General features: G+C 42.3%; 1 protein-coding gene across 1 annotated transcript in view; it reads left to right on the forward strand.

Annotated features, from left to right (window-relative positions):
* The window catches only part of CDH4 (cadherin 4), a 417,132-nt gene that overhangs the window by 104,554 nt on the left and 287,406 nt on the right, over window positions 1-25,172 (forward strand). The window lies entirely within an intron of this gene.

The raw sequence follows: 25,172 nt of genomic DNA on the forward strand, positions 1-25,172 counted from the left end.
TGCTGTGTTGTATTTCTAATGGGTTTAGTAATGCTCAGTAGAAATGGTATCTTCAGTTCTCTTGGTGCAGGCATCTGTAGCAGAGTACCCAGTGCTATAAAGGCAATTAATTGTCTGTCTGATGTGCCTACCGTACATCAGAATCTGCTTTTTAATTATGAGGATGAAGCTGGCTGCACAAAGGATCAATTTTTGATTTCCTAAGATACTTAATGTGTTATGAATAGGAAAAGAAGCCGCAGTCAAATTGAGCATCTTAGTCCTGTTTTAAAGTAATTGTCAAAGTTAGGAAAATATTTATGTAGAAACTAGTGGTTTAGTTGTCTGCTTACATGAAAAAATGTGGACCTGTAGAAATTAATGGTAGAGAATGAGGTTTTTTTCCCCCCCTAGGAGATCTAGCAGCTTTTAGACTAGCAACTTCTGGACACTTTTTCCAATTAATCCAATTGAAAACATGAGACACTGACACATCTCAAAACAGGCATCTAATTTAGGAGTCTGTTGGGGACTGAAGTTCTTTAGATAGTCCAGAAAGTTTCCTGAGGACTCTGACTCATTGCTCACAGTCTGCAGTGGTGAAGTGGAAGCTTTGGTTCCTGTCTGTGCCTCTCAGCTTCACACCCCACAGAAAGGTGTGAGTGCTGTCCTGTGTGCCTGAGGCCACCTCCCCAGGCTTTGTGTCCATAGGGGGATATAAATGATTAATAATAGTGCTTGGCTGATGGTTGGACAGAAATACTGTTCTACAGCATGGAAGTGAAATTTGAAAAAAAAAAAATATTGGCTTGTGACAGCCTTTTATCAAACTGAAGGCTACGTTGGGATTTTGCATGAAATTTTCAAGTGGTACACTAAGAATTGGGTTTGGAGATAGAGCAGCTTCAAAATTATTAATAAGCATTGAGGGGGAAAAATGTGATTTTTAAGTGCTTTATGAGCTAATTTTGAAGAAGGATTAAATACTTTGTTCTTTTTAGTTTTACTGTTTCTGTTGATATAAATCCATGGACAATTTGCCAGCACAGAATTAGAAGTTGTTTGAGTTGGTTTAACCTGGAAAGCATGAGCCAACTGTGGAATAAACTCTTAAAGTACTGAAAAGTGCTCAGCAACATTCATGGCTATCCAGAGAAGAAAATGTATGTGTTTATCCAATTAAAACTCCAGGAATAAATAATCACTTTAGACACAATCTAATTATCCAGCTGGAATTTGGCCAGGATTCGAAAAGTTGACAGCCCTTGAGTTGGAGGTGTCCATAGGGAATTGATGGAGAGGGTGAGGAGTTGAGTTCTGCATCCCTCATGTGGGTGCTGGTCACTTCTGACAGTGCCCACCACAATGAGCTGCTTCTTTATCTCTGCCCTTCATTAGTGTGCCCTGGAAAAGCGTGAAACATAATTAAAATAATCCTGAATTATCATTATTATAAGTGCCGCTAATGGCGCTATTGGAGACAATGAGATGAAATAGTATCTAATTTTTCTCATTAATATTGTCCTTTTAATTCCTCTTGCATCAAAGGCTTTTTCTGCATAAAATTGCTTTTGAGGAGGATGGGGCTGCATTAAGAGGTATCACAGAGTTTTGGGTTCTTAATCTTCAGGTATTTAAGGAGTAAAGATTTACTTTATTTTTGAGCTTCTCTGTGGGGAAATCTTTGCAATATAAAGTCCTGTTTTTAAGAAATAATAGTAGATATCTATGCTAATGGTACCATGTTTGTAAGTGTTTTTTCTCGGGCTGGTTTTTTGCAGTTTTAGCTGTCTCCCAAAGAGCAGCTGAGTTAAGGAGGGAAAACTGGCAGGATTAATTTTTAATGTGGTAACTTTGGCTAGAGTTTTATTCCTCAGTAGTGAACACCTATAAACTCAGGGGATGTGTTTCTCAGTAACTAAGTTCCAAAATTTCTTTCTTCTTCTCCCCCCAGAAAAGGGGGAATCAGTGTAATTCAAAGGATTTTTATTTTTGTGCATTCCTTATTCCCCCTCCTGCTGTTTGGTGTGGCTGACATGCGAAAGTGTGTGGTTTTTGGGTCCACTTTTGAACTGCAGCATCAATAGCTGCATGTGAGTCTGTGTGCTGTGGTCACCAAGCACAGGTCAGAGCTGTGGCTTCCAAGAGAACTGGCACATCCTTTGCAAGCATTCTTATTTGTCAGCTGATGATGGCTCAAAGTTTGAGATGCAGAATCTAATGTGGTTTTTGTTTGAGATGCAGAATCTAATGTGGTTTTTGTTTGAGCTGCAGAATGTGCTTTTTGTTGCCTGCCAAGGTGGTTTCCTGCCTGCTCCTTTGGATCCCTGTGGCTTGGTTGTCAATAGAAAGCATTTAATTGCTTGCCTTGCTCTTACTGCTGCTGTGTGATACTGGTGGGGCTAGGGGGAACCCAAAACACGTTCCTGTGTACCCAGAGCCCTGTATTTAAGGGCTGTTTGCTCCAGGATCTGAGGTGCCAGTGGGGCACTGGTGAAATGAGCTGAAGTTGTGCTCACAGTCACTGCTTCAAACACAAAACTGCTCCTGATGCTCCCTTGGCATTCACCTCCCAGAGATGTGCACCAAGTACTGGAGTATCTCTGTCTGATATTCCCCAACCCATCCTTTTGTGCATCTCTAATGAGCTGCAGTGGTGGTACAGCAGAGACTTTATAATGGTTGTCTAGACAGGATGATGCTTATCCATAGAGATAAGATCCTTTTTACCAATTAGGGAGGAAAAAAAAGAGGATTTATTTTGCTGAAGCAGTACCTAAGAGTAATCAGAGTAATGCCATTCTCTCGGTTGGTTGCTCAACTGTTAAGGTGATGTTGGGGATATTATTGAACAAGACCAAAGTAAGTACCAAGGGAGAGTTAGCTAATTCAGCTTAATAACTAAGCATTTCCTGTTTGGGTGGCAGCAGGATTCCTCATCTCTTCCAGGAGAAACAGCTAAATTAGGTTTTTATTAAAGGATTAGTCCATGTCATTATTGACATCCTACAAAACTTTGTCATTCTCAGCAGACCCAGTTCTGGAGGCTCTGCCTGGCCCTTCCAGTCTCCTTGTGCTTCCCTTTATGCTGGGAAATGGGCTGTGGAGTCTCCAGTATTTGCCATAAATACCCAAGTGCCATCCATTTTGTTGTGCCTCAGGCAGAGGTGTTTTGGATGTGCTGCAAATCATGTTTGTGACTGAGGGGCAGACACCACGGGGATGGTGTCAGGGATAATTCAAGGTCCTCACAACAGTCTGCAGGCTGCCAATTTCTGCAGACCCTGACTGTCTCTCCAAACTGGAGTGTGGTCATTTCTGGACTAAGGGAGTGGCTGTTTTCTCTCCACTCATTATCTCATTTATTAATGAGCTGCTGCAATTCTGCACTGTCCTTCCTATCCACAGGAGAGGGAAACCACTGTGTTCAATGTCAAACATCTGCCCAAAAAACCTGTCCTTCACGAAGGGGATCCCTCCTTCAGTTTCCCTCTGTGTGATTAATCCATCCCAGGGCTGCCTGATTCGGAAGAAGCAGAAAATGAGCCTTTTCTTCTTCTTCTCTTAAGAAAAATAGTTAAATACTTAAATGCAGGCTATTTTTTTTATCTTCCTGTGAAATGCCTCAGGGCAAGGTTACAGTAATTGTGTGTTATACTGCCCTGTTATACAGAGTCCCATTGTAATTTGGCTCGTTTTTGCAGCATCTCTCTCTGGAGAATCAGCTGGAGCTGCTCTTGCAGAGTGTCACTGGTTGCAAAGGGGTCTGCTCTGTGTGCATGTTCCTTGGGAGGGTGTCTTCCAAGGTGTGGTGGTGAAAACTGCTGTGGGGTTTGTGACTGACAGGGTTTTTTTCTCCTTTTTAATATTTCTTTCAATGGGACACTGAAAAATTATTAGATCTTTAAGCAAAAAAGGAATTTTTTGTGGGTTAGGTAGAACATTGTGGTCTCACAGCTGTGGAGTAGTTTATTTTTCTCTGGAGCAGTACACAGTGCATGGTGCTGGTTCCCTGTGATGCTACAGTTTTTCACTCAGCCCTCCTATCCACATTTCTCTTCCTAACAGCTAATTCTGGTCAACCCGACCCATTTCTGACCAGAAATCTTTATCTGATTCAGGGACAAATTAATCAGGCATTACATATAAATGTCAGTTCTTAACACAGCAGTGAAATTCCCCTGAGCTCATTTTTGTCTTACACAAAAGACAGGAGTGCATTGCTGCTGGAATGGGGTCCCTTTTTAGACTTTCCTATGTTTTGGTACAGGTGATCCTCTGGGAACTGAAGATCTTTCAGGACAGACAAAAATCCCAAGTGGTTTTGTTTTGTAATGATTTCTGAGCCTTTACCGTTACTGAGGAGGAATTTACGCAGTTAGAACAAGATTGGTTTAGAATCTGTTTGTTTTCCCTCAAGTCACTGCAGGTTCAGGGAATGGCTTTGTGCTTTGTTTCCTGGCAGGAACACATTTTCAATATAATCCAGCCTTCTCTGTATGTCCTCATTGTTTGGATTGTGCTCCACAACGTTTCAGACATGAGAGCAGTTAATATGGATTGTTCCTCTTGACCCTGACCACATTTATCCCCAACAATTCATTTCATTCCAGTGGATGATTCCCTTTTGGCTGAGAACGAGGTGCCTGCAAACTTTGCTTTCCCCCAGTGCTTTTATGACCTATTTCAGATGCCAGAACACCTTTATAGCCGTGTCACACTGTTCTGTCCTTCCTGCCTGTGCTGGCTGCTTTAATGGAAGAACAGCTTGAAAAAAGTGGGGTACAACCCAAAATTTTAGATTTTTCTCCAGTCAGTAGGGGTGAATCTCCTTATATTCAGCTCTCCTGACCTATTTTACCCCAGCAGCCAGAAGCAGTCTAACTTTCTTGACGTGCATCACCCAATTCCTTGCAGTTGTTAAAACACAGAGGTGGTGCGTTTCAAGATGTACCAGCAGCAACATTGCCTAGAAGCTCCCTCTTAGCAAAAATAAAAAATTCTGTGAACATTGGGGTGCATTAAAAATTTAAAATGCAACTAGTGTTTTCCATATTGTAGGCATATAAAGGTGTAATAGGAGCTTTTGCTTGGGGATTGTGTCTTTGATACGTGTGGATGTGTCTCGACTCCGAAAGCTTCCCTGTCTCTGCCTGTTAAACTTGGCCGAGCTGCTTTAGAAATCCACCCCACACTGTGATAGCTCCAGCATCTCCAGGGTAATCTGGGATGCTGCATACAAATCCTCGTGCGAGTTTTCAGCCTGACAGTCTCGAGCTAGACCAGGCATATCTGTGAGAGGTGTTCAGCACCATTTGTACTGCCACTGGACTGGAAACTCGGCTCAGATGTTTGTCGGCGGCGGCTCCCGCCCGAGCCCTCTGTGTTCCACACAGCTTCTCCTCCTGATGGGCTTTTCTCAATAAAACTTCACGCCCAGCAGCTTCCCTGCTGTCCGAGGATGTGTTTGTTTCTTCGCCCCTGAGCCTGTGGTCAAGCTCTGCTGAAGAAGAAAAAGTTTGACTGTGGGCTTGAGTCCTTTTTCACAGAACTGTAAAAACGCAGAGGAATGTTTATCGAGACGAGAATTTTTCTACAAAACGCAGCACTTGCTTTTGGCACTTGCTTTTGGCTCTGCTGCACTCTCACTGTTGCTTTGGTGTCTTGTCTCACTTCTGACAGCCCGGGTTACCTTAGCAGGGAGCTGAGCCTGTGCTGGCCAGGTTGGCCCTCCTTCAGGGAGAGGTTTATTTTATAGAATCTCAGAATCCTGGAACGCTTTGGATTGGAAGGAACCTTAAAAAACACCTGGTTCTAACCCACCTCCTGCCATTCAGAGAGATCCACTCTACCTTTGTTGTTGTTGTTGTACTGCAGAGTGGTTTGTTTTGGCCCTCCCTGGTAGGGGGACACAGAATTTGAGGGTGATGCTGTGCAGAAATGCCAGGATGAGTGGGGTCCATAAAATCTGGCCCTGGTTGCCCCAAGCCCCCTCCAGCCTGATGGCCAGAGCCTGCCCTGCAGTGCAGGGTGCTGGGGAGGTGGACAGGGCTGGAGGAGTGGGAGAAGCTGAGGCTGGACGAGCTCAGACCAGGCACCACAGTGAGAGAGGCTTGCTCTGGTGAGGGGACAGCAGGACAAACTTCTGGGTGAGACACAGGAGGAGAGAACATTTTAACCAAAGCATTAAAATGAATTAAACATAGAGCCATTCTCTGGATTTGCAGGTTTTCAGCTGATTCTGGTCTCTCAGTACACGTTTCCCAGCTCTGCAGAGTGTGTGAGGCTGTTCCCAAGGGACCCCAGGGCTGCTCCTAATGAATTGCAGGCCTGCCAGGCCTCTGAATTTGTTTAATTTGTTTTTCTTTTATAAAGTGAATTTCCTTTGCTTTTATACAGTGGGTGGAATCAATTTTTTTTTTCCAGCGTGCAGAGCATTATTTTATAAATTCTCTAAGAGGATTGGAGTATCAAAGCTCTGGATAAGTCTTGCATTTGAATTTTTGTGACTTCTTCGCAAACGGATCAGTATTCATTTTCACCTTTACGGGTGCTGCTCTCTGTATGAAATGCAGAATAACCAGCTGCTAAGTGAGTTTCAAATGGAGCTTTTCATTTTCTTCTGAGGAAATAACACGAGCTGTGGTGGTAATAGATCATCTGTATAGGAGGCAAATCTATTTTTTATGAGCCTGATATTTTGATGGCAAGTGCCAAAATCATATAAAAATAAGAATACATATTGCAGATAATTAGTTCTGAGGGTTTGGGGTTTATTTTATTTTATTGTTCTAAACTCTAACTTTTACATGAGCAGAGATGAAGAGCTGCTTGCTGTACATTGTCTACTGGAGTTTCAGCCAAATGGGTACAAGCTGAGTGTCAAAGTTTAGAGGGTTTAGAAGGATGGTGGATGTAGAACAGAGAAAATTTGAGCCAGATTTGGAAAGCAAATCTCCCAAATTCAGCTGCCTTGAGTCTCAGGGTGGGTTGTGTTGGACTGGGTGGGTTGTGTCTCATCCCTGTAGCTGGAATGAGAACAGACTTTTGCCCCAATATTTATTCCAGCTGTAAACTCATTGTTCATCTCCTGGAGGGACAGAGGGGATGCAGAGGGGAGTCCCTGGTGTGCAGCAGTGAGGATGTCACAGTGCAGAGGGGTCTGGCCAGGCTCTTGTCCCTGCCCTGAGTGCAGAGCTGTCATATTCAGAGAATAAAAAAAGCTGAAATAACACTTGTTACAGCCACTGCAAAATGTTAAAAGTTGCTTGGATGCAACACAGAGAGAAACACAATCTAGAGGATGCTATTTCACGCATGTGCCCCTCTCTAATTTGTTCATTGTAGTGTGTTTTATTTGCCAAATAATGAAAAATATTATTGCAGAAGCTGAAAATGAAAATTAAATTTCTGGTAGGATATACTGGAGTAATGAAGAAAAAGAGAATGTAAAAGGGATTCTTCCATGATAATTAAGAATTATAAAGTCATTACTTAAACTTGCTTTCTGAATTACAGAGAGAATTAAACTGCTTGTTTCAGAGCAGAATCCTTGTAGCATTCCTTCATTAAAATTCTACATTGTCAAACTGGATAAAAATGCATATACAATGAGTAATTTTGTTCCAGCCTTGCCTCTGCTTTGGGCCTTATCTCTCTTCACAACAAAGCTCACCTTGAAGGGACTGAAGTAATGATATATATTTGCTGAGCAGCTGGAAAAAGAAAGAAAGAAGCATCTACTTTTTGCAATCTGTGTTCTTTCCCCTCCAGATACTGAGGAGGAAAAGACCTGTGGGGTACTAAAGCTCTCATGTACCATAAAGTGGTATTATAATGAAAAGTATTACTTTTTATAGCATCCCTGCAGTATTAAGGAAAGGCATTTTTCTATAAATGTTAATTTTTAATCTTTATAACTTGCTCTCTGTAAGACTAGAAGGTCTGTAAAGCATTTGTCCTGAAGGCTTAGAAGGATCAAAATAGCAATGCAGACTTTCTACTTTTTCCTTTTTTTTTTTTCTTCCCTTTTTTTCCCCTAAAACTTATAAGTATTACCTTGTTTGGAGGAGGAATGGGTGAGAGTGATGTAAGCCATTAGCCTCTCCTTAGGGGTAGCCCTTAGGCTGGCGTTCAGCTTTATGTGCCCACGTCAGTCCAGTTGGGTCACTGCAGTCTGTGCTAAAATCTGTGTGGAACAGGAGGATTAAGGACTGGGAGCCCCCCACGCTCACACACTGAGCTCCTCTCCCAAATTTCTGCCAGCTCCACCACTGGAGCTTTGGGGATGTGAAATGTCCTCTCTAGCTGGGGTTACAGGGGAGCTCCGCAAAGCCCAGAGTGGAGATGAGCAGGTTTGACAGATAATTAAACTGGTTTAAGCATCTTCTGCCTACAGATTTCTTCCTCTGTTCCTCTCCCCAGTGAATTTTATTTTGTTTTATGCTCTGCCACGTTGCACTCAGCCTTTGCTCCATGTGGTGCTCATCTTTATTGCTGGGATGTGTTTTTGAGGGTGCTGATCCTTACTGCTCAGATGAGGCTTCCAGAGCTGGAGCTGCTGTTTGAAAATTACTGAATTTCAACCTTAAACGTTTAAGTTTCACTTTGGTATCCGTTTCCCTTGTGTGTGTGGATTTGTACAATTCTGGGCTTGGGGCTTGTTTTACCAGCTGGTGAGCAAGGGGTTGATTAAACCTAAATTGAGAGTATTAACAAATCCCTGCTGAAAGCTGTGATAAGCATCAGCAATTTCCAGTTTTGTTGAACTTTTTAAAATTGGTTAGCCGTTCTGAAAAATACGCATTAATGATATATTAATACTTGATATCTGTTTATCAATGAAACCTTGCTATAATAAAGTATTTATGAGATGTAATTTTAATCTATAATGAAAGTTTGTCCGGTGGAATCTCATCATTTTAAAAGCAAAACTTTTCCAGAAGTTTTAGGCTCTGCCTAATGTGTCTTTTAATACCTTTTTTTTTGTTGTTTTTCTCTAGGTAAGTGTCTCCATTCTGAAACTGCAGGAAAGTTCTCTGTATTTGGAAAAGTTGGATACCTGCTAAGCAAGTGAAGTTCCTATGCTTTGGTTTTTGGTAAAGTTTGTCTCAGATTTTCAGTCTTTTATGACATTTTTACCTGTGATTTTGTTATGTTTAATGGGTGTTGCAGGTTCTTGAAGAGGAGGCAGGCTTGTGTGGAAAATATTTTTAATATAGTTTAAAGTTTGAAGCTGACTAAGAGTAAAGACTGAATGGAGTAAAATCAAGAACATCCCCTTTTAAATGTGGCTTTTTTTCCTCTATTGTTGGCTAAAGTCCCATTAATTTAAATTGCCTGTGAGTTTGCAGACAGGTTGAAAGAGTCTGGTGCTTGTTCATCTCAACCCATCTTGGTAGTGCTACAGAAATATTATTGTGTAAATGTCTATGATTTTAGCCTTCATAGTGAAAACCATGGAGGGAGGATTAAGGGCTATCAAATAAATTTTTTTTTGGACACAGTTTGGTTTGAAAAGAGCTTTATTATGGTTTTGGTAGTGGGAGAGGTTGGCTTGCCTGGAATTCAGCCCTCCCAAAATCAGCCAGCCAACAGTGTCTGGGTTACCAAGTGAAGAAAAGTATCCTGGTGCAATGCTGATAGATTTTGGGGTTTTTTTTAAGTGGAAACTGCTCCAAATCTGGGAATTCAGTGAAGGTTTTGACTGCATCCATCCCAAAGCCTTAAAGAGCTGGTGCTCTGGTTTCACCCCTGAGCCCAGATCTCTCAGGTTTCAGAGCAAATCCAACTGCACTCTGTTGTTTTCTGGCTTAATCTGAGGGGCTCAGCTACATCTTGTCTCAAGATTGAAATGATGAGGATGTGTTTGTGTGTGGGAGAAGGAAAAAGGTTCTTGTTCTGGCTTTTTACATGAGGTTAAGAGGTAAATGCACCGCTCGATGCAGATGTAAATTGTAATTGTGGCTTTACGGTGTCTGTATTAGAATATTGACCTGAATTGATACTGCAAATATAATTACATTGATTCTTTCCTGATGGCTATAAACAGTGACATTTCCCTTGATCTCTGAACAGAGTTAGTTTTAAAACACATGCTCCACTTTTGTATTCACACATTGCATTCTCATCACTTTTGTCTCCTGCTCCCCAAGGGCTTGATTTAGAAGAAGTGTCTGATTTAATGGAAAAAATGATGAAACAACACGGACAGCAGTTGGGAGCATTTCTAATGTAGCAGAAGGTGTTTCTTTTTGATTACGTTCCTCAGACTTCATTGCTTATATTTGAATATTTTACTTAAGAAAAACATGATGCCAGGCTATTTTTACTTTTAAAATTATTTTAAACTGTGTATCTGCCTTCATTGATTTCAGAAATTGCTATTACTGAGGTAGGAGTTACTGCTCTGATCTGATTTAACAAATCATGCTCCACACTTCCCATCAGGTTACCAGACTGGAGAGAGCTCTTATTTGAAAGGACAGAAAGGAGACACAGAACCTCAGATGCTGCAGTTTTTACTAGTGGCAAATATAGATGTCATAAAAATTAGGACTAAACATTAGGAAAATGGGGTTGGTGTTACTACTTCTAATGTAGCCTGGTGGCTTCATTTCACAAATTGTACAGAGAACCCCTCCAACTTCTGCCTTTCTTTCAAGTAGATATCAAGAAAAAAAAAAGCTCACAGATAAGCATTTAAAAAATGGATATTTTATTCAAAAATACCGTTCTTTTAAAGTGCCTTCTTTTGGCTTTCCTTGCTCTGTGTTGCCAAGTTGTGCTTGTATCTCTGGAAACAATTCCTGAGTTGTCTCTTAGCATTCTCAGAATCATCATCCTGAGGATATTGTGAAATGAGACCAAGTAATTGTAACTGAGATTGCTCAATGTGCTGTCAGTGCTAAGAGTATAAGTGTGGTTGTTCTGGCAGTCTGCTGTGATCAAGCCACCATGTTGTTTATCCTTATTTAGAGAGGAGTTTTTCTGGAATGTTTTTTTAGTAGGCTACAAAAGGAATGATTATAATGTCTTGTTTAAGGAGACAAATGTTTCTGACTGCTTAAACACAGAACAGTTTTGTTCACCACTCCTCGTGCAGTATGTCAAGAGAGTTTTCAGTCTCAACAAGAAAAGTACCTGTACTGGCATTATATTAAAACATTTTTAGCATTTTCCCTTTATAAGGAGTCCTGTTGACACACAGGAATCAGAGCCAGTAAAGCTAGTGGTAATATCAGGTGTGTGTGTAATCCAGTTTATACATAAAGAAGTATAAAATGATGAAAGTGTGGTTTTTGTTTTCCTCCTGACAAAATCTGGAATAACATTTTGCAGTGCCCTTCATTAGGAGATAGCTGAGTGGAGCAGAGCTGTCTTGATTGTAATAACCATCTTTCAGATAATGCAGCAGTACATCAGCACTTTACACTGGTTTTGTAATTAGATTTGTTTTATTTTCAGTTCCTAGCAGAAGCCAAATAAAGGTGGCTGATGCTTTTGACCACAGCAAAGAAATTCGACCTCATCTTTGAAAGAGTCAGGTGGTTTTGGGGCAGATGGTGTTGATAAGGGACAGGGTCAGGGAAATGAGAGCCTGGGAAGATGGGGAGCCCTCAGGGACAGGTTTTAGCAGGCTGGCTGGTCCATTGTGCTGGAGTTTATTGGTTTTTCTGCTCCTGTGCATTATTCCAGAGCAGCACCGTGTTCTGTCTGGGCACAGGTGCTCTCTGGAGCCTTTCCCTGCTGCTCACCCAGGGCACAAATCCTGCTCTTATCCCCTGGCTGCTCTCTAAGTGGTTGAGCACACTTGAGGCTCTCTGAGAGTCTCACAGCACTGTTCAGAGCACTGATTGTCCCTTCCTTGGACCCTGGGAATGTTCCCCATCCATGGCAGTGCCTCTGTTTGTGTGGGTCCCTCCTGGGGATGGTGCCCATGGCTGGAGGCGCTTCCAGGCCTTGCCTTGCTGAGGTTCAGCTGCATCCATCCTGCCTCCCCTCCCTGGGAATGCTGTGGGAATCCACACAGCGCATGTCCCAGCCCCTAGGAACAGTGCTGAGTCCCTCCAGGCTGGAGTGGCCCATTTCTGTGGCTCCTGAGATGCTGGAGTGGCCCATTTCTGTGGCTCCTCTTGAAGTCCCGTGTGGAGCATGAGGGCAGGTGGCAGCTGGTCTAGCACTGAAGGTCTTGTAACTCCATTTTTGGTTTAATCAGCCAAAACTAAAGCTCTTCAGTGCTGGCTGGACCTCATAGGAGGCAGGAATTGTGGTGAAACTCACCTGGTCCCTCACCTTGAAAAAAAGAGAAAACCATGTCTAGGCAGGCCCAGTTGATTTGTATTGGTTTTGGCAGAGGGGTTGGGGTGGACAGGCTGCTGTGCTTAATTAAACACATTAATTTTGTCCTCAGAGACACTGCAGGCACCACCTTGCCTTGGTCTTGACCCTACATTTGTCCTGGTTTTGCTCTTTTAAACCACCAGCTGTGGGAATTACCACTAAGGAAGTGACAGCACTTGTACAGTAAGGAGTATGTATGTATTGAGTTATAATCCCAAATTAGGTGAGAAGAAATCAGCATGTTTTAAGCATAAAGTCCTTAAATCAGGCAGGAAATGCAGTCTCAGTTTCAGATAGCGCACTGGCTGGGTTACAGCAGCATTTTCTGCATTGCTACTTTAAATACCTGGGGCAGTTAGCACTGGGGGTTTAATATTGCCTGTGATATTACTTTACTGTGATTAGCTCAGTGATATATTCCATGTATATATAACCTCTGGGCTATTTCTTTGAAATGTATTTCGATTTTACAAGTATATTACTATGACCATACTAAGAGGAAAATTACCAAGTTCAGGAGTCATTGCTGCTGAGTGTCTTTAATGGCACATATAACACTGTGATGCCACAGTCTGCAAAATGTGCTTTAAATGTGCACCTCTCCCTAATTGAACAGACACTGTTGTTTTCCATGTCCTGTAAAAATATTGCCCTTACACTTATGTCAGTTCAAAGGGGCTCTTGTACAGGTGGCATTTTGAATTAGCTGATCAGAAAGCACCAGGAGCGTGCCTGGATGTTTAAAGAGTTGCATCTGTATAAATCATGTGTCAAATACACTTTCCAGTGGCACTGGTGTGGGTGAGGTTAGAAATTGATTTATCTGGTGGAAATATTCAGCCCTTTCAGCATTCCCAGAGTATGTTTCTCAGCAAGTTGTTACACACAAAAATACCTGCATTAAAGGATATTAGATAGGCAACTAAACAGCACACAGACCTTAAGAAATCCTTAAATTGAGATTGTCTGTGCAACCTTTATTTGCATCTTATGTGCATCTGCATTGCAATGAAGCCTTTATATGGTCTCATTCTATTTGTGCACAGGACCCTGGCCTCAGTGCACAGAAAGTAGGATGCTCAGTTAATGAGAGGCTATTCAATATTTTGTTTTCCTTTCATTAATCAATGTGTCCCCTATGCCTTATTTCTGCTTGTAATTCAAACCATGTTCTGGAGACAGAATCATTAATTTCCTTTTGGGCTCCTCTGTTGTGCTCATCATTTTAGTATTTGACTGGATCATAAGCACCTGGGAGTTTCTTTTTTTGAAATAAAACTCCTTGTGAGGTAAGGGAGTTCCAGTTTCCCCTCATCTTGTAGGATTGAATTCACAAACAAGAGATTAAGGTCAAAACTACCCATTAATTTCAGGTGTCCAGTCTGGGATGACTTGGACCTGTTTTTTTTTCAGCTTACTTAGCAATGTACAGCACTTTGCACAACCAGATTGCAGCTCCCACTGAGTCCATTTGCAGCTGTGAATATTTAGCCCCTGCACTTAAGATAATGAAATCACAGACAGGAGTGGAAAGATTGCCTTCCTCTGTCCAGGCTGGCCCTGGTGAAGGTGAGGAAGGACTCCATTCCTAATTAGGTGTGTCCTGGAGACCATTTGGTTGCACTCTGTGGTCTTTAACCACCAACTCCCTGCCCGTTTCATCCTTTTCACCTCTTTGAGCATCCCTTCCCTTCTCCAGCCTCTGCCCTTCTTGGCAGTTGTGTCCTCCTCACCTCTAACCCCCCTCCAGCCCTTCTTTACCTGACTTCTTGCCTTCCCTGACCCATTCCTGCTTTCATGGCAGTGATCTGTGTTCTCCATGGAGCTCTGACCTGTTCTGTGTGGAACACTGAGCAGTGAGATACAGATCAGCATTTGCTGATGTTGTGGCATGCAGCATTTCAGACGACTGGAGGAAGGGCATCCCTCGTGTTCAACGCCCCCTCTGTTAAATTCCCAGCTGTGCAGATGCCACATCTTTTCAAATAAAAGGTTGCCAGATTGTTTTAATGCATACAAATGTTTTACTCACCCTGAACTTGAACCCAGCTGACCTCCTTCAGCTAGAGCTTTCAACTTGGGGCAAGCACTTGGAAAGGCACGTCTTGGCCAGCCAGATACTGATTTGGTTAAAATCAGCTGAGAAATCAGATTTTACACAAGGAGCATTTCTTTCTAATGAAGTTGAAACACATCTGAAAGGTATCACATGCATGAGACCTGAAGATCTGCATGAGAAAGGTACTCTGATCACCTGACAGCAGATAGTACACATTTAGTTTGTATGAAAATTAAATATGATCATTGCCTTTTCTTTCTTGTGTCTGTGAAAGAGGCTGTGATGTTTGCTGTCAGAATGACAATACTGGTTGGGTTTCTCAAGGATTCTGGCTGATGAAGAGTTGTGTCTCCACCTTGAAATACAGCCTGGCACAAAATGCCAGCTTCCATTTCCCTTCCTAATGGAAAACATTCCTGTTTTCTCAATCCTGCCTTGCTTTTATTAAGTCAGGGAGACAGTCACACCTGTAGTAGATTAGAATTGATCATACACGATTCCTGCTCTGCTGTGAACCCTGGTGGCATCATTATTTCATGAGCTGCCACATTCTGAGATGCATTATTACTACTTTTTAAAGAACACCTGTAAGATCCATTTTTATTTCATGTCTGACTGTGCAGTCCTACGAAGGATGAGAAAGGTAAACGAGGCAGCAGCCATTGTGAAAAGGTAATTTTGTTAATTGGTGGTTGCTGCAGTTCTTTTGTTTTGCCACAGAAAAGCTGTAAGTTTTTATCCTGAAAATTGGTTGAAACAGAATGGATTCTTCAACTTTAAGGCCGGAATTTTTTTGACTACTTACTAAATATATATTAATATCCTAATATATTGTATACTAATAGAAATGTATATATAGTGGTGTATCTATAAAAAATGGCATTTTTATCCTGAAAATGGGTTGAAACAGAATGGATTCTTGAAGTTTAGGGCTGGAATTCTTTTTTGACTACTTACTAAATATATATAAATATCCTAATATATACATATTGTATACTAATATTAATGTATATATAGTAGCGTATATATAAAAATGACATTTTAAATAGAACAGAAAGGCAAAAGGCTCTTTCACTGAGTGTCTGTAGTGTTTTACATCTCAAGACTCATCTCTCTGCATAGTGAATGTAGGGGTTTTCCCCTCACCACTGAGGGGCTCTTGAAGCTGTTTCATAAATGAGAGATAAAATGAGGACATGCAGTATTTCCATGTTCTCAGAATATCTTCTGTGGCTGTGGCTATTCCATGCTGCTTGGGGACCTGTTCCAGTTTTAACAGTTTCCACAAGTACAACGGGCAGGAGGTATTAAAAAGAATTACAGACTTTTGCAAAGATTGACAAAATAGAGCTGGTGGGATTTTCTCTTTCCTTGAAGACTCGGTTGGGTAATAACACCTCTGTGTGGTGTCAGAGGTAACATTAATTTTAATCAAGCAGGGATAAGTCAACTTTTCCCTTTCTGTCTGTGATGCCAGCAGACCTGGGAAGTGGCAGAAGGACATTTCTCTTGTGTTTAGGGAAGATTTGCTGGTCCCTGCCCGTGCTTGGGGTGGTGGGAGTGCTCTGGAGGGGCAGCCTTGGGGTTGAGAGCACGAGGTTGTGGGAGCAGAAAAGGGTGGATGAAAACCTGTTCCGGTGGAGTTTTCAGGAAAGGAGGAAAAGAGTCAGGGAGCTCATAGGTACAGGATCCCATATCTCTGTTTATGTGCTGGAGTCTGTGGGGGCTGCATGCTGAGAAAACCTGTGTTTCTCAATATTTGTGCTCAGCAAAACTTTGTTGGGTTTCTGGTCTGTAAATCAAGAGGAAGACAGACTGGTGGTTACTGTAAAAATGCTGTATTTCCTTCTCTCTAGTGAGCTATAACTTACAGGTTTGAGGAATAAAAGAATTCCATTTTCAGTGCCATGATGGTCCGTTATCATCATTGCATAAAGTTAAATACCAAATGCACTGGTACAGCAGCAGCAACTGAACATTCAATTCATCTAAGCTGAGAGAGTGTATTAAATGTAGAGTTAACTTTCAAATGTTGCCCTTTAAATTATTATTAGCAGATGAATGTGTTCATAAATACTATAAAAATACAAGAAATACACAGTGAAAGGGAGAATGGAGAATGGCAGTCTCCCAGTGAAGCATCAAGTTGGATGCAAAACTTCAACTTCACTTAAAGGTGTGATTGTGCAAGGGTGCCAGAGTGCTGTGAGTGTTTTATATTAGCCCTCTGAAGTGGGTGAATTCACCCATGGTGATGAATTTCTGTTTGAAACGAAATTCAAGCAACTTCTGAATAGCAGCCTATAAACTTCATCTCCCCTGTACTCACTGGGTTAATTGAGGTGGATCTCACCTGGGAAAAGGAGTCTTCGGAAGGCTCCCCGTGCCAGTGCTCAATTCTTCACAAAGACAGAATCTATCACCTAAGGACATTGATACTACAATAAATTGGAAGGAGCTATTTCCACATCTCTCATGTATATTGTATATTATGAGTCTCTGGGATGTCTCCATGCTGCTGATAAGCAGCCTGCAGCAAAGTAGATACAGCTTGTTTTATCTTGATTTCAGCCAGCAGCACTTGACCTGTGGGACTTGGGAGCTCAGCAGCAAACCAAACAACGCCCTTCACAGGCCCTGACTGTGCTGGGCTCCATCCTCAGCCCAAAGCTGGGTGATCCCAAGCTGTTCCCATGCTCAGAGTTTCGCAAGGACGCTCCTTGCTGCCAGTGGAGGCTTTTACGTAGCTGAATCATTTCCTTCCAGCTGGAAACCAAGTCCAGCTTAATGCTTCTGCCCCACTGCAGGTTCTGCTCTGAAATTATTCTGACCATTCCCCATTGGGCTTCAAGTGACCTCTTTTTCCTCTCATTTTCTCCGTGTCATTGCTAAAACCTCCCACCAGGCTGCTGTGGCTACTTTGGTCATGTCTGGGACTCCCTTCTTGGGATTGGTTTTTGTGCTCTGGATGTCAGGATTAGGGCTGTAAAAATTAACTTGAATCATGCCAATTGCCAGAGCTTGGTCCAAGCAGTCCAGATCCAATTGCTGTAATAGGCTTCATTTGGGACAGAGCAAAGAGCAGTGAGAGGTTTAATACCAGGGCTCACCAAAATGTACATTACTCTGCTGTATTACTTCCATTATGACCCAGTTCTGCTATTGTGAGCCTTATAAAAGATAAAATAGGTCATCAGATGGAGATAAATCAATGAAAGTAAAATTGAATGTGTTCATAATCATTTTAAGATTTTTATATGGGCAAAAGATTAATTAAATAGACAAAAGTAATTTTCAAAGAGCCTTTTTAATACTAAGTCTCAGATAAAAGGGCAAGTGGAGAAATATTCTGCAAATCCTTGTAAGGGTGGCCTAAAAGTGCTTGTTTGTAGTTGCTGAGTTGAGCAGAAGGACAAGTGCAGAAGGCCAGGGACTGCTGGGATCTGTGTTCTTGGCTTTGCTCTCAGTTTGGCCCCAAAGTATGGGATTTTTCCTTGGCCCTGCTTCACCCAGGTGAGCAGGAGAGCTCCTCTTCTCTGCAGCTCCCAACAGTGCTGGGCTGATTGCAAGTGCAAATTTAGCATGGAGGAGGAGAACACTGCAGGGCAGGAATGTGTTGGTGAGGATTCTCAGAACTCCAACCTGTCCATTATCATCCTCCTCCTCCTCAGGACAGCATTCCATGTACTGTTCATAAAGTCATTTGAACATTTGCTTGTTAAATACCCAGTGGGCCACAGGACTGTTTATCCTCAGCTTGGACATCCTGCCTTGGAATCCAGCAGCCCTGCTGCTGTGCTAAAGGGTAAACAGACACTTAATCCCCAACAATTCTCCGTGATGTGACGATATAAAATGGAAAATGTTGTGTACATAACCAGGAACATGAAATTGAGGATTTTCTGATTGCTTAAAATGGTGCTTTTTTCTGGAGGGGGGAAAGCTAAGGTGACTGGTGTTAAAAAACTGCTTTACAAGTGTTGATTTAAAATTTAAATTAATTCACCTTGGCCACTATTGCATCACTTTGCTTTTTCCTTTCTGCACGCATTTGGGCAGTCAACTTTCACTGCTGAAATTCAAAGCCAGGCTGCATTTGTCACAGTGTGAAATCAACTGCATAGGCAGGGGAGGAAGAGAGAAAGCATAACTAATTGAATTTGGATGTTCCACAGAATGAAGGCAGGGGTGGGAGGTGGTTCTTCCCTTGGTGCTCAGGCCCCACTCCTGTAGTAAACACCCAGGAAAGCAGTGGGTGCCTGTGCAGGCACTGGCTGTGGGAGCTGCTGTCACAGCACGTTGGATGGTGGGTGGCTGGAATTCCAGCAGCTCCCATTCCCAGGAATGCTGGTTCTGTGCACTCCTGAGTCATTCATCTGCTGCCTTTGGGTGGTTGTCCCCATCTGAGCCATAAACATTGTGCTTGTGTCGTGGTACAGAGTGGAAAATCTCGTTTCCAGGGAATGGGGAGACTGTTTCTCAGGAATTCTCAGGAATTCTGGTTCTCTGCACTTCCCAGGTCGCAGACCAGCAGGCTTTGGTTGGTTGTCTCCATTTGAGCCTTGGATGCTGTGCTTGTGTCATGGTACAGAGTGGAAAATCTCATTTCCAGGGAATGGGGAGACTGATCCTCAGGAATTCTCAGGAATGCTGGTTCTCTGCACTCTCTGAGTCACTGATCTGCAGCCTTTGGTTGGCTGTCTCCATCTGAGCCTTGTGTCGTGGTACACAGTGAAAAATCTCATTTTTAGGGAATGGGGGAACTGTTTCCTGCATAGCATGACAAGAATGGGATGCATTCAGCTGTGTATGATGTGTGTGCAAATAAGGCTGAAGTAATAATGACTTTTCAGGAATAATAAGCTAGACACCCTTCACCCCAAGCTGCCACATTGATAGTGCCTGCTGTTGTTGTTAGACATTAAGCTGTTGGTCCCCAGTTAGAGTTGACATAATATGGAATCTTACTGTTTTCTGCTGCTTTGTGACTTCTTCTAATAAAAGAATTCTGACATGGTGCTGGCTATGATGAAAGAGGTCAAACTGCTCATGGTGTCTCAACAGAAGGCTCCTTACATGGCTTTGTGTTTTCATTGCAGGCACATTATTAGAGCACAGCTTCAGCTGCAGCACTGTGGCACTTAGCAAACACAAAGTTTTACCATTTTTTAGAAGCTGTAGCTCTGGAATCTGGTCAGCAATGCTCCTGAGAAGCAGTTCCTGGGTTTGGGAACTGGTTTTGGTGTCAGCCCCCTTCCCCACAGGTGTGTGCAAGGTCATGCAGAAGTGCATGAAATAGTATTTACTTCTCTCAGGAAGGTTGGAAAGTAAGTTCAGGCAGAAGGCAAGGATATACTTTATAGTCACAAGATGTTGTGAGGGAAAGTGCTGCTCTGTCACCTGCTGTTGCAGTCACAAAAGTTTAATTTGATCTTTTTTAATATCATACCCAGGTGTGTCTGCCTTGCAATGAAGTGGTTAGCATAAATCTGCCATGTGCATTGGTATTTCATTTTTATTGGCTTTTATTTAACTTGGTAAAAGGTAATCTGTTTTTATTAATTGAATCGCTCTCCTTTCTCCTTCTGGCAGGGGCAAAGCTTCCCTTGGAAATTGCATTTAAGGGGGGAAACGAAAATCAAACAAACAAAAACCCAAAGCACTGATATGATTGAAAGGCAGGAGCTTTCTGTGTTTCCCACCCTTGTCCTTGCTGCTGCCTGCAGCAGCTTTGTGGGCTCTCAGGGTGTGCTGCTGCTGCTGTGGGCTGCTCCTGTGTCCCCAGGTAACCCCAGCCTGCCAAATGCTGACCTTTGGGCTTCCACCAAGGAAGAATGCTCTGGCCATGCCCCACAGGCCTTCAGAGCTCCACCTGGTTGGGATGGAGGTGCCTCTGAGCCTGTCGGTTGTGTCTGCAAAATTATCAAATCATGTGTTTTAATCCAAGGGTGTTTCCTTGAGCCTTGCTCAATACACTGCACAGGGCTGATGCCTGTCCCAGGTAGCTGGTGATAAATTTAAGAAGAATTGTCATTTAGAGAGAACTGGCTTTTGAATGATAATCTTTGGGTTTGTCCAGTGACTCAGTTGAGCTATTATGAACCCTTCAGGAGTGACTGCTACAGCTGATTGATTTTTTTTTTTTTTTAGGGTAGCTGAGACTTCTGAAAGGGAGGGAGGAAGATTTGAATTCCAGCAGTGGCTTATTGTGCAGAGAGAAGTAAATATTGATACAGAATGCTTATTTACTGAGCAGGGTTAGTGTCAGCAAAATTAAAGGTGTGTACTTTGCTCTTCATTGTAGAGAAGAAATAAAGAAATTGATGGAGTTCAGGGTGATGGATGTGGCAGTGTAATTCAGCCCTTTCCTGGGTTTCTTTATTTCTTCTCTATTGAGAGGTGTGACTGGGCAGGGATTGGAAGAGATCTCTCTAAAACCTGCTGGTTTGGTTGGTTTTTTTTTCCTTGTGGGCCAAATGCCAAGTAGTCCCAAGCTGATTCTGTTTCTGGAATGTGCAGCCTAAAGGGATGTGGATGCCTAATCCTTTTCCATCCCTCCTTCACCTGCCAGGGGCTTGGGTGGCATCACCCCTCCAGTGGCTTCACAGGGGGAAAAACTGGGGAGGATCCAAGTGCGCCAAAATCCACTGGCCTGTCTGAAATGCTGCCCTGCCTTGGTAGAGGCACTAAAACTCCTTTTTATCCCGGTCTGGGTCACAGGGAGGGAGATGGGGGAAAAGCAGATCCCTCCTGCTCCCCGTGCTGTGCCCGTGGTACCAGGGGCACATCCCTGCTGGCACTGGGCTCTGACACATCCCACACCCACAAACAGCTGCCCTGCAGCACAGGGGGGAAATAAAAACCAGCTATGAGCAACTTTGCTCCCAGCCAGGCAGCAATTGCTGCTGGATCAATGCTGTGTGTTAGCAGGACTGTGCTACGAGGGGAGTTTCAGCAGCATTGCAGTGTAGGCACTTCCACTGGGAATTAGCACAGTCATAAATGTAGGAGAGCTTAAAAAAGGAGTAGCAGGGGAAAAGTATTGTATATCTGTTAATTATAAACCATAGATTGTACTCGCAGCAGCAGTGTTGGGAATGAATAGCTTATATTGCCCTATTTCCAGCAGTACTTTAGACTATGAAAACTGATTTTATTTTAAATGCTTATTTTATTTCCAGCGCTGCTCTGCTCAGTTTGATCAGGGAAGGTTCACCAGCTAGTAATCATGTATAAAACAAAGCTTCTGACTCAGGGCTGGTGGTAGTAACCGTGGTAGTTTTATGATGATAGCCAGTAATTAAGGTCAGGGTTTCATTGTGCTGAGCGCAGTGAAAACACATGCAAACAGACTGATAACCTCGAATTGCTTCCATTGTGAAGAGCTGAATGGTGCAATTGTCCTTTTAAAAAAAGACAATCCACGTTGCTCAGGTTCTGACTTTCTCCGCGTAACAAAAAGAATCTCAGCAAGAAGAATTCAGTGCCAGTGGATGGGGGGGGGAAGAACACGGTGCAGGTGATGCTTGCACTGGAAAGGTTTTAATTACGCTAAAATAACACACCACTCTCCCCCTCCAAAAGAAAAATTCTGCCTACAGTCAGAATTTCAAAGGCACTTCTTTTTCTAACAACTCAGCCTCCAAAATTGGGCTGGCAATTAATTGTATTTGTACGTTTTGAGGCTTAAAGGCTGATATTAAGCATCTGCTCCATTACTGTTTAGCTACCCAAACAGCTTCATTGTAGAGCTGAACACTTTATTAGTGTTTGTTCAGAGAACGTGCAGAGGAGGTTAGATAGCCTAGAAATTTTAAATGCTAATTTGTCATCACAGATTGTTTATCTACTTTTTTTATTCATGATACAAGAGCATTTTATGGAGGCATAAAAAGAGATATTTATCACACATGCCCCTTCTTGGCTGTAGCCCATAATCACTCTAGTAGAGTTGAATATCAAGAGCTGGTTAATTCACAAATTGAGGTATTGACAGAATTTTGTGCAACTTTTTTTTTTGTTTTAATTTCAGTTACATCTTTAATATGATTTTAAATAGCGCTATCCTTCAAAATTTCCTAAAAGTAATTCCCTACCAAATTGTATGACTCCACTAAGAGGACTACTTTTCTGCAAAATTGAAATTACTTACATGCTTATTTCAGTGACTAACTGCAGAATTATCAAATGATGTGTTTTAATCCAATTACATTCTTACTGGAGTGAAACTTGCCTAACACTTCCCATGTATACAGCCAGGGCTTTGGTTTCTGGCATGAATCCTGTGTTAGGAGCTCAACAGCATTTAAAGGCTTGTCAAGTTATCTGTTCATGCTTTTTTGAAGACTCAGAATGAGCTCTGAGAAAAAAAAAAAAAATACTCTGATGGATTTCATATTACACTAAAGGAACTTATCAATACCAAAGTGTTATAAAATCATTCTAATACCCTTAACTTTTATGGTATCCAGGTGAAAATACACATGAGGGAGGTGTGAACAGGGAGAAGAAATTCATTGTGGTGGCAAGATTTCATATCCTTAAATACAGTTTTAGAGTAAAGGAGAAATAAAGGATGAGACATTGATTTTGCAGTATTCTTTGAGAGATGTGCAGCTGTCCAGGGTGTATGGTCTATAAAAATTTTGGGATGCTCTATGAGGGCGTCTGGTTATGAATCTGTGTGGTCAAAAATCTGCCTCAGAAACGTGCAATATTATTATGTCACATTATTTTTAAATGGCTTAGTGTATGCATGTGCTTTGCCCTTATTTTCAGGGATTTTTAAGGGTTCAAGGCTATTTTAAGGATTCTTGACCCTGTCCATTGATAATTTCAGCAAATTCAAATAAATCATTCATGTGAGTATTTTGTGTGGTGTGTGCCAGGTGGTTTTTGGAAAGCTTCAGTAACAGTTGTCCTGTCATACTCAACAATGTGCTTTGCTGAAAAAAAAATCCTGTTATTCCAAGTTTGTGTCTTGAATTTGCAGTTTTTAAGGTCTTTGGTGCAGAAAACATTTGGTCCATGGCTGGAGAAGGCAAAGGATCAATTCTTTCTCATAGGAGATGCCACCAAATTGTCTTAGTCTTTAGGAAAAACAAAAAGTGTATTAACATCCTCAGTAGAGGTGGTTAAACCATGTATTCTGTTATGAGCACAAATTCAGGAGAGATCTCGTTTTCCTTGAATTTTTGCTGTCACTTCCTTGGTGCCAGTGCAGGATTTTGTAACTGTGGTAAGGAAAAGTAACCCAGCAAAAATCCCCAAACCCATCTCTGCCCTGTTTGGGGACAAGGCTGTTGTGCAGGTGTGACAGATGTGGCAGATGCTCTCCACAAGCCCAGGTGACAATGTCAGTCCCTCTTCCCTCCCCACCATCACAGTAACCCCCTTGTAGGAGGCCCCCACATTTTTCAGGCACGATTTTTCCCTTCATGAAGCCCCACTGGCTGTCATCAATCACCCCTGTATTTTCTGTGAGCCTTGACATAGTTCCCAGTATCTGAAAGAATTATAATGAAGAAGAGCTAATTATGAAACAGGTAATAAAATAGCTTATTCAGGTGATGCTGTTTTATTACCATCTCATTATGATTAAATAATTCCTATTAAGTTCTGGATCAAAGAGAAATTTCTCACAGGAGAGTTTACAGAGTAGTTTAATGGAGTCTATTTATTGTGTAATCCCAGGGTGAGTATTGGCTTTTACACTGTCATATTAACTTATTGTGACAATTCTATGCAGCACTCCCCTACCAACACTGGTGAGCGTAAGGGTGAGATTCTTTTCCTTTCCTTTTTTTATAACACTGCTGTCCAGCAGGCTGTAGAATGGTTCCTTTGCAGGAATATTTTGATCCTGAGCTTCTCTGGCTTTAAACAAACTGAACTGACAATAGGCTGTCTTAAGGCTGAGATTAAAGAAAAATATCTGGGCAGCTTTTCATGTTGTTTGTGCTGATATTTGGAAGGATAGAGGCACGGGTTCTGCCTATCAACGAGACAGAGCATTTGACTTTAAAACTAAATAAAATCCCTGCAGAACTCTGTGTTCACTTACTTCCTATGAACGATGAGCTCCTGGCACTTTATTTTTCATTTTGTTTGAGGGTTGATGTGGTGTTGTGTTGGGTTTTGAGTGTGGGGCTTTCAGCTTGTGAGGTTTTAAGCTTGTGAGAGCTTCTTGCAGGCTGCAATGTGACAATTGTGCAGTTTGACGTGCTCAGGCAGCGTGGCTGTCCCTGGCAGTGTGGGGCTGGCACAGCCTGGCCAGGCTGGACACGAGATGTGCTGCTGATGGCTGCTGAGAACGTGCCACGAGCAAAAGGAGCAGTGAGAGACTGAAAAAGAGAAATCACTGCAAAGCATAACACAGATAAGCAGGAACAGGAGCTGGCCTAGGTGTGTTTGCACCCTGACATGCCACATCCCATGATCTGTTCACTTTTCCAGGAGCAGTATTTACCTGGCAGCTCAATAATTAAGGGTCCATGCAGTGCCAGTGTCATTGTGGGGTGACACTGGTGCACTGCCTGCTGGATTTCGCTCCTGCAACCAAATAAATTGAGTGTGAGTCTGGAAGGTTTCAAATCACCTTCACAATCAAGGAGCAGCAAATTGACGCTCAGGATTCCCTCATCATAAATGATGTTTTAACCCTCCAGTTCATGGAATAACATAAATGTTAGAACATGGCCCTTTTCACATTTAATGTATTAATTTTTGTACTAAGTTCTGTAACATTTAGTGTTAGAAAAAGGCAGCCTGAAAAATGAGTGGTGTAGATTCC

This window comes from Ammospiza nelsoni, chromosome 12 (genome assembly GCF_027579445.1).
Source record: "Ammospiza nelsoni isolate bAmmNel1 chromosome 12, bAmmNel1.pri, whole genome shotgun sequence".
Lineage (NCBI taxonomy): Eukaryota > Metazoa > Chordata > Aves > Passeriformes > Passerellidae > Ammospiza > Ammospiza nelsoni.